This window comes from Melitaea cinxia, chromosome 21 (genome assembly GCF_905220565.1).
Source record: "Melitaea cinxia chromosome 21, ilMelCinx1.1, whole genome shotgun sequence".
Classification (NCBI taxonomy): domain Eukaryota; kingdom Metazoa; phylum Arthropoda; class Insecta; order Lepidoptera; family Nymphalidae; genus Melitaea; species Melitaea cinxia.
Window position 1 is genome coordinate 8,099,981 of NC_059414.1, and position 11,359 is coordinate 8,111,339.

Consider the following 11,359-nt stretch of genomic DNA (forward strand, 5'->3'; position numbering starts at 1 on the left):
TAAACGGCCACTAGAAAAAAATTTATGTGGAATTTTTTTTTATTTGTAATTCAAGATAATTCAGATTTCGGGAAAAAAAAAATATTGTTATTTCGGTTACGAAAAATGAAAATAATAATATAGTATTATAATGAAGTAAAGAAATAGTAGAACAATTTGATTTATTACGGATGTGGATTTACCACTTTTTAAATACAATAAAATTGTAAAACGCTCGCCTGAAAACTTAACAAAATGAGATACAACGTTCTTCATACTAGGTGTCGATATGTGTGGTCGGGGAAAATTACGTATTTTATAGTAAAGTGTCGCCATAAACCTTTTGGTTGTATTTTTGTAGCTGGCTTGTTTTGATACCACGAAATGTTGACACTTTAAAAATAAAATTAAAAAGTAAAAATTAGTTTCCCGTCACTTTTCATTTGTTTTTCTGTCGGCAAAATGGGTGAATCCAACGAAGAAATTCTTAAAATTTTAAAGTTTTACTTTGAAAGAGGAAAAAAATGGACTCTCCTCTTTATCTTCTCATACCTCGACTTACTTGCGGTATGTTATGAAATAGGGAAGAAATTCTCCCTGCATCCAGTATGTAGGCATCACGAGACCATTCAGGTTACCAAATGTAAGTACCCATACACGTGTTCATGCATAATATCTCCTATTTATGCAGTCTCGGGGGCTAGTGGAGCTAGAAATATTGGACAATGACGCTTTTCTCGTCCTTACAAATCTGGATCAGTTCTCTGTCGAACCCTCTTACCCATCTTGTTCTTGACCACAACATGCAGAGCATTACCGACACGCATTCTCTTCGCCACTTTTGAGACTTTAGCGTCCCAAGCTGAACACGCGTCAACAGTGGCATATCACCGTTATTTCAAATCCGATCTAACAGAACACACTACAAGCCAATCGCAATTCAATAGCTGGACATAGGGTTCCTCAAGTTCACGCCAGGCATTCCGGTTTTCTGCAATCGTCTAACAGCATCCACCGGCAATCTTATCTAGATTGTCTATCCAGCAGACCGGAGGACGTCCCACGCTGAGTTTGCCTACACGCGGTTTCCACTTCAGGACACACCTACTCCAGCGGGTATCGGTCCTTCGATACAGGTTACCAGCCCACTGCAACATCAGCTTGCTAATTCTATAAGCTAAGTCGGTTACTTTCGTTGAGTCTCATTTCTCATACAATATTTTAGAGCATAGTCCGCAAGCATAGTCATTCCATTACACGTTGAGTGATATTAAGCTTGTGGACTAGTCCCCAAATTAAGATCAAACAAGAAACAAACAAAATTATATCTAACAAAATTATTGCCCGAAATAGCTGGGACAATCAGAAGCAGTGTGACCAGATTTAGTAGATTTCAACTTTTTTGGTAGATTTCGAAATTACTTGTAAAAGTATCTAGTAGTTAAAAATTATTTGGTATATTTTGGTAGAATTCACGCTTTTCAACTATGCTGGTACTTTTTTCATTCATATGGCAAACCTCTCGAAAAAATGCGGGGTATTCCCCTTTTCATCGAATGAATTGTAGCTATCTCTTTCTAATATTAATTATTCGAGAGGGCAAGCTGTTGGGGGAATCCCGCATGTATTGAAAAAATCTATTAGGTAGGTTTATTTTTAATTTTTATTCTTTTTGTAACCATTCGTGCCGTGAGCCAGTGGTGTAAAAGTTACCGATTTATCGGTGGAACTTCCGATTTTGGTGATTAAATAACTAGAAAATGATTTATTTATTTGTTTGTACAAAAATCCACAGCTACATTTTATGTTTCTTAAACCAATACAGAGTATCCAAACAAAAGCTAATTTCGGATTTAAACCAATTTTAATGTATAATCTCCCGATTTAGTCTATTTTAGCACATGAAACTTAAATTATACGAGTTTTGACGTTTGTAGTAGTGATGTTCCGGATATCCGTATCCGTATCCGTATCCGCGGATATCCGCGGGAAAAATGAGATCCGTATCCGTATCCGTCACTTTTCTCACGGATCTTTTTCAATTTTAATTGACAGGAAAAATATTAAATTTAATTATTTAATATTAAAAATATATTTAATATATTTAATATTAAAAATTTAATTGACTTTTTCAAATTTAACTGACAGGATAAAATGCTGCATAAAAACTTAAGTTACGTCATTAAGTCATAAATAAAAATATTTACCTTTAATTGCGAACATATATTCTAGTAAGCTATTACCATACTAATCTTATATACAAAATTCTCGTGTCGCAATGTAACTAACATTGTGACCATACTCCTACGAAACGGCTGGACCGATGTTTGTGAAATTTTGTGTGCATATCGGGTAAGTCTGAGAATTGGCCAATATCTATTTTCCATACCCCTAAGTTACAAGGAGGGGATTAAGGGGGTTAGGTTATATATGGCAAAACAACGTTTGTGGGTTAAGTTAGTAGTATATAACTCAAAGATACTAAATCAACTATCTTGTGATCTATGTGACTATCACTATTACTCATAAAAAGTTATGACAGTACTTTTATAAATAATAAACTACTTTTATAAATATAATTACTACACTCGCGTGCAACTGAATCGACTCAAGCCGTATATTGGTATATAAGTTTGATTTTTCGGAAAATGGCTTATCCGATTTTTGTAAAAGTTTTTTTATTCGAAAGACATATATATTTTTTCATAAACATAACAATTTTCAAATAAAAAATGACAAAACTTTTTAAATAAATACGGTCAAACATGAGCGTTACAGAAATTACTCGTTGCGGTACCCACGAGTTGCGAGACTAAATCATGTATAAAAGCTCACGTGACCCATATTTCTTATCTGTCACTTATCAGATGTTGGCAGGTACACATCTCCTTAAGCTCCCAGTATTTTAATCGCAATCCAATGGACACTACCTCAGAAGCAGCGGCCCAAGTTGTAGCTTTGTTGCAAGCGGACCATAATCAACGGCAAGTCGCTCGTGTACTTAACATGAGCCAATCAGCTGTTTCACGAGTATACAGAAAGTTTCAAGAGACTAGTGGCTTCGTTCGGAGACCACAACCCAATAGACTCCGGAACACCTCTGAGACGGACGAGCGCTTCATTGTCTTAACTTCGTCGAGAAATCGTCATCTCACGGGCGTTGATGTGCAACAGGAGCTCAGGAGGGTTCGAGGAGTGGCTGTCAGTCAGTGGACAATTAGAAGACGCCCGAAGAAAGCCAATTTAACTCCTAAACGGCCAGCCAGAGGCCCTAAACTGACCACAGCTCACCGTCAAGCCCGACTTAAATTTGTTCGTGAACACCTCAATTGGACTATTGAGCAATAGAGCTTCATTCTGTTCACTGATGAGAGCAGAATGTGTCTCCATGGCAACGACAGAAAAGACCGAGTATGGGTGAATATTTGAAGATAGACATATTCAGGATTTGTAAATTAAGGTCAAATATTTCTTTCAATTACAACTTTTATTGATTTAACCTAAAGTTTATAGTGCAGATTAACGAAATAAATCAAGCGCACAGTATTTGAAATGATATATAGGTCTGAATCTAAAGCTGAAAATTTCCGTCGAACGGTGATGAGATATAAAACACACGGTAATTAGTATATAAAAAGGGTAATTATGCTTCGTGATTGGTAATTAGAAATAAAGTGAATAATATACTTCAATCACATATTTATTAACTATTTAGGTGACAGTAAATGATTTCAAACTTAGCTATATAGCGACGTGATTGAATAATAATAATTAGTCAAAAATAAAGCGGTTTTCCCAAAAATTTATAATACTTTCTGTCTAGTAATTGAAATAAAATCAACTAAGACACTAGTTCAAAACTCAGTGAAATTGAAGTTAGACGATGAGATCTTATATAAAAATTTAAAAAATATATTATCCATCATATATGTAACTGCAGTATGAAGTTCTAGCTCTTGCCTACTTCCTCCAAAGTGGAAAGCTTGAACCTCCGACTCATATTTCAAAGCGTAGTTCTCACTGAAATCTATGTGAATGATAGCTTCATTGCCCTTGAGATGTTCCTTCAGATCTTTTACTGCAGCAAATTGCCACCTGCGTGTTCCTTCATGTTTCAGAAATATAGGAAGTATATTTTCTAATTCTGCAATAGCTTATCTAGCAATAGCTATCTTTTTAGTTTTCTCTACACCGTGCTTATCGAGTTTTCCCATTTTTTGAATGATACTGGATCTTCGTTATCAACTTTATTTTTGCACAAATTTCACCGTTCAAGTAAACATTCAGTTTTTGAGCAACATAGACAATAGTCAATGTAATGACAATAATCAATCAATACAATGTTGCTCAAAAACTGAATGTTAATACTAATTAATAAATTAAGTTGCTAGAATTGTTGTATTTAACAATCTTTTTTTTTTGTGCAACGTTTGAATCAAAAGATCTATGTTTGCATGAAGTTTGCAGAGACACGTATTTCTTTGATTTACATTAGATATAAGTACCCAAAATGGTCTATGTTTACAAAAGTAAGAGTAACTTACCTTGCGAAATTCAGTTTCAAAAATTTTGTGAAGTTTTGTTATTGTATCTAACAAATACCGCTTTTGCTTTCTCTCTTTCTTTTTTTTAATAAATTCTTTTATGCCTGAGGTCACCCTAGAAACGTCGTCGCGGTCAAAAAATAATTGAATGTCTTCTTTTAGTTTCTCATATTTAACATTTCTTTGGTTAATTTTATGTATCTCTCACACTCGAAATCTATTAGTTACAGATAAAATCTTGAGATCTTTCAAAATCAGCTTATTACTAATGACAGCATCACTAAATTCTCTTTTTTTCTTTCTTCAATTTTTTATTTTTGTAATTTGCTTCTAACGTATTTCTCATTGCTTCTCCAAATATATTTTTTTCTTTGCTTCTTCTACTTTGGTTTTGTCTCTAACTAGTGCTGTTACTTTAGAATTAGGACTTTGCAGTCGTTTTTTTTCAGTCTTATAATTATTTTTCTATACGCATTATTTTTTCGTTGCAGGGATTCTAATTGTGATTTGTAAATTTAGTCTTTTTTTGTATTATGTAGCGCATCTTCCTTAATTTTCATCTCAAGTTATTGACTAATGTTTCGTGTAGATCGTTAGATGTAGATGATTTTGGCCCATTTTCACAAATTGAGTTTTGTCTTCTGGGTGTTTTCTCAATATTATTTTCATTATTTTCACTTTCACTGGGACTTTCACTTGTATATTTAGCTCTTTCCTTCATTAATTTCTTTTTTTTAAAAAGGCTTTTTAAAGTTCTCTCTCCATTTCTTCCTCTGTAGCCTTCTAGCTTATATACTCTTTGCCTTCTAGCTCGTGGCGTCATTCTGTAACTGTCAAAAGTTTTTTCTGTTCTCTTCGTTTTTTGTATCGCTGACGTTCTTTTTAATTTTTAAGTGGATATAAAATAGGTTCAGCTTGGATTTTAGCGTATCGTTTCCGACGCACGATTTTAGCCTTAGCCAATGTTTCCTCTTTCGATGGCTGTTTCTTCCGAGGCATTTTTACTCTGATAAATATATATATATACATATTAGTGGTCTGCTGTATGGCTACGGCACTAAAGAATTTAGCCACCCCCTCTCTTCCCGTGGGTGTCGTAAGAGGCGACTAAGGGATAACAAGGTTCCACTACATCCTTGGAACTTAAGAAGCCGACCGATGGCGGGATAATCATCTAACCGCTGGCTTTGAAATACACGGGCCGAAGACGGGCAGTAGCGTCTTAGGTGCAACAAAGCCAGTCCTGCAGTCACCAACTCGCCCGCCCAGCGCGGTGACTATGGGCTACACACATGAGTTCACGCATTTTTGGCGTGAACTTGTGGAGGTCTGTGTCCAGCGGTGGACTGCAATAGGCTGAAATGATGATATGTTAGTGGTAGGTGGGTAGTCTGTTAGTTTTTTTGTTGCGAAAGTGCGAGTTCATACCGGAAGATCAACAATGGGTCACGCGTTGGTAATAAGAATTCTACCTTGGGCTGGACTAGCGGAGTAAGAAGATTCAATATAATAAGAGACCAGCATATGCTGGTGCAATTACCATTTTAAATTGCTCATTACCATTCGCCAAAATACGAACGGGAAAAACGGTAATTATATAAACGGTAATTAGATATTTGTATACTTCTTCACATTATACGTTCTTTGTAGAACTTAAAAAATTAGAAACTTAACCAACTCAAAGAGAATCCTATGGCGACTGTTACAATGCATAAAAATGTTAAATAAAAATATTAGACTTACCAGGGAAATCTCGAACGGTAAGGATATTTTTTTTTTGCCAAACACAATTTCTGGGCGATTAAGGTAGGCTAAAGTTGGCGCCAAAACACTTTTTGATGTGTTACCCGCACGAGTCGAGAGGCAGAACTAAGCGCGACCACCCAGTTCTCTACAGATAGCAATTTACCCTATGCAGAAAAAAATTACCCTCCGACTGTATGAACAAATGGTAGTGAGTCGGAAGTGTTGGGACAATTTTCAAAGTCGTCACAAATTGCCTAAAAGTATTCTTTAATATGTATAATTTTGATAATTGGTAAAACATGTTGTGTACTATTTAAATAACTTCTTAAAAATACGATCTTTAGAGTATTTTTATAACTTCAAGAGCATGAACTGCTAAAATTTGGAGATTGGGACACGAATGGTGATGAGATTTGAGGAACGTTTACGAACATAACTAAGCTATTTATAACAATAGGAATATATTATGTACATCTGTATATAGTGCTGCAACTATATTTTACGTGAAATGAAAAAAAACGTAACTTTATATTTAACTAAGTAGTTATTTATGGAGGGCCGCGTGATATGCACATCTCAAAATAATCACCCGTATACATTCATCCAGGGGAACGGTTCTCGCAATGCTGTTTCACTGAAACAGTATCATATGGCGGTGGTTCAGTCATGATGTGGGCTGGAATATCATATGAAGGGAAGACCGAGCTTGTTTTCGTGCCTGGTGGTGGTCGGCGTTGTGGTCTAACAGCTCAAAAGTACGTGGAAATCATTCTCCTCGATCATGTTGTACCTTATGCAGGGTACATAGGAGAAGATTTTCTATTGATGCATGATAATGCTCGGTGCCATACAGCAAGTGTTACTCGCCAGTTTCTTCAATTTGCACCAATTGAGACGATGATGTGGCTAGTCCTCAGTCCTGATCTGAATTGCATTGAGCATTTATGGGACGAGCTCAAACGGAGGGTGCGAGCTAGAGATACGGCTCCATCAAGCATCGTTGAGCTCAAAACTGCGCTAGAGGAAGAATGGAATACGATACCTCAAGATTTTATCAAAAACTGATAAAATCAATGAAAAATCGCATGCAAGCCGTTATAAAAGCTAGGGGAGGCAATACAAAGTATTGAAAATTTAAATTTTCTTTACTTTTATCAAAAATAATTTTTTTATTCATTAAGTTGTTGTTTTCATATTTCTTCATTTTTTATGCATTTCTGTCAAATTAAATTTTATCAATAAATACTCAACGGATTTGCCTCATTAGGATAGCGTTTTTTAAGAGAAAAGATTAGGCTTTCAAACAAAAAAAAAAAAAAAAACAAGAAAATCGGATAAGCCATTTTTCTAAAAATCGAACTTTTCTACCAATATGTCTTGAGTCGATTCAGTTGCACGCGAGTGCATTATATATTTTTTATTATAATTATTATTTTAATTATAATTACTATTATATACTATATTATTTTATAATTATAATTACTATTATATATTAATTATTATATTTTATAATCATAATTACTTTTATAAATAAGAAAATGAAAAACAAATACATTTTTATTGAAACAACTCTTTCAGATTTTAGCGCAGTTTATTAAGTTTTTTAGATGCCCGACGTTTCCTGGACCTGGTTGCTAAACAAAAGTAATACGCACGCAATGGAAGTCGAAACCTGTCCTGCCTAGGGTTGCCAAATGGTAGGGATTCGGCGGGATTCTCCGGAATTTTTGTATACCCTCCCAACAAACAACAAAGAAAAAAATCTCCCGAAAAACAACTTCTGTTTAGAAAACAATAATTTTGAGTTCCGAATTTTCGACAAATGAAATGTTGCCGCTCCGCGCTCCGGCAGTATTGGCATGTTGTTATGCAACTGAGATAAAGTAAATTGAAAGGGTAATTTTGAAGAAGAACAATTTTATAAGGAAGCAGCTTTTCAAACGACCTATTAAGTACTTAGAACTCCTTATATAAAAGACTCCTCCAATTTTCATTAAAAAGGAGACTTTGTTCTTATGGAATGAGCTCTTGGATCAAAAATGATGAACTCTATAATGAAATAATCATTCTCAGATCATGAAATAATCGTTCTTTAAAAGAAACATTTAATTTAAATCCGCTCCCAGAAGGAAAAATGAAAATGTCCAATGACAAAATATGGGCCTATTTTATTAGTAGGTAAAAAATTAAAACAAAAATCGTGGCAAGTGCTGTTTATTCCAGTAAGCAATGCTTACTACGAAAGAGTGTTTAGTTTACTGAACAATCTAATTTACAAATTTAAGAATTAAGGAATTAACAAAAGCAGAGGTTATAATTTCATTCAAGTTTGAGGTAAATTATTTGAATTAGAAGTTAAATAATAAAAAAGCACAGAAAATGGTAAAATCTGTGAAAAATAACACAAAACACATGCAGCAAGCTGAAAATATATTACTTTGTTAAATTTAATTAATTAGATTGAATTGATAATATGATAATATAAGTAATGAGAGAACCATTTTCTGCGATTTTTTTTGTAACTATTTATTCATATAGACATTTGTATCGGCAGCGGATGATGGAGCAATAACGTCAAATGTTGTTATTTTTAAAATGTATGTATGAACTTTAATTTTATTTTATTTTTGTTTTTCCCGACCAAAGCCCCAATATACCGAAAAATCGTTTTTTCTCCCGATAACAGGGTCATTTGATCTGGCAACTTTAGTTCTGCTCGTCATTGCGGCAGACATGACGTCAACTATCGTTTCAAGGTCACGTGCCAACACCGATTGAGTAAATAAATAAAGATCCGTATCCGCGGATCTCAACACTAAATATCCGTATCCGGATCCGTATCCGCGGATAATCATTTCTGACGATCCGGCATATCACTAGTTTGTAGCACTGTTATTACCTAAATTTAACTGTACATAAATGGTAATTCCCGGGGGCGTTTTATATAGGCCTCTTATTAAACAAGCCAATCTAAGCTGTATTTCATAGGTACCTACTGAGGATTGAATATTATTGTCCTTGGAACGTAGGGGCTACCCACAGTTATCAGTTCCGAGTGAAAAATAAAATTTCGATAAAAAGTAGAATAGGTTAAATAAGAAAGAGTGAAGTAGAATAGGTAGCTAAGAAATAGTGCTTTAAAACCAAATTAATGGACTCAAAACAGCTTTATGACAATGTTACCCAACATAAAGAAGAGGAACCATAACTCGATATACCTATATTTCTGTAGTTTTTAGTTTTGAGTAATAAACATTTATTTATCTTATTTACAGTGTTTTCTTTGTTCATCTTATTGTTTTATCGTTATAATCAAAAGAACAATTATGCTTCTTCGTTGAAACACAACAGCGAAAAAATTTAATAGATTTTTAATATTTTCTTGTTCTCTTTTGATAAAATTCAGTAGTTTTTAACCTGCACAAGTAGTAGATTCATTAAATGAAATCTGGTCTCACTGATCAGAAGTCATACTTTTATGTGTTGTGCACAGAACACAATTATTCCGTGTTGTGTATGGTACATCTTCACTTTCGCCACATCTCATCCCACAATACGTTTTCATTAGTAACGTTCCTTCCTATATTTTTCTCTCCTCCGATGCTCTTGCCGTTTCGATTATATCGCGTAGGCAGGGAAAAGCGCAATCACTACGCCATCCTAATAAAGGATGCCCATGCCTTCGTGGATATACATCTGTATTTTCTAACGGTGCTCAGTGAACCGGGATATTAGTAATAGAGTATTTTTAACAGTTTTGAAGTACAAAAATTAATTACACCAAAAATAATTCTATAACTGGATATGAAAATTTATTATTAATTGATTGGTATTCAACTGCGGGTTGGCGGATATTCATAATTCCTACTATGACTAGCGATCGCTGTCAGGAATCTGTGACAACAACCGGGATCGACATCTGACAGCTTAACGTGTTTTGCAAAGCACGATGAGGAGACCCACAAAGATACAGCCAGACCGCAATCAAACACATACATACATATATTATAATCACGCCTCTTTCCCATAGGGGTAGGCAGAGACCACTTCTTTCCACTTGTTACGATCCTTACATGCTTCTTTCGCTTCGTCCACTTTCATTATTCCCTTCATACGTGCTCTTCGGTTTAGGGTACTTTTGACCTGGCCCTTTTTCAAGACGTCCCTTATTTGGTCTCGGAACGTCCGCCTAGGTCTACTCCTTCCAACCATTTCATTCACATTTGCCTTATACACTCTTTTCGTCAATCGTTCTTTACTCATTCTCTCGACATAAACAAACCATCAGAGCCATACCTTCCTCAATTTTTGTTGTTTAGAAAACCAACAGCTTTACAAACAATGTACCTTACGGCTAGATATATGCTTTATAGTATAGCCAATAACAGGTTTCCCTTAGATTACTAAATAATACTGTAACAATCAAACTTACAACGCTAAAATGAAATAACAAAATAATAAACTAAGAAATTCAGGATGCTATCAAATTAAACCCATCCATACAAATATATAAAATTAATAAAAAAAAAATATTTAAATTGGAGTGTCCGCTTGCAACATCAAAACAACCGCCCTTCACCAAATGCGTATATAGATGCAAACACGGCACATATACCAGTATAATATCCCTAAAACCTTTGTCTGTCTATCTGCCTATTCCGGCCAATCTCCGAAACGGCTGGACCGATCCTAACGAGACTCTCACCGGCAAATATCCGATGCCATAAGGAGTAACTTATGCTACTTTTATTTTGATTTTTCTTTTTTTTCTTTTTGTAATTCTGTGAACTAAACGAAAAAGCTAGTCGATATTGTAGTTAGTCGGATTGACCCGTACACCACACGTAACAAATCAAGTGGGAGAAACAATGAACAAACGACAGCACATCATGCCAAGCCAAGATCTCGTGGCGTCTTATGCAGTTGCACCAGAGCCGAAGTTGATACGAGAATGTGGAGGTCAAAAATTTGTGAGTTTTTAACCGAAGGACAAAAAAAGGAGGAGGCAACTCAACTCGGCCGTAAATACATACACATACACAACTACACATACACACACACACATATACATACTAGCTTTTACCCGCGGC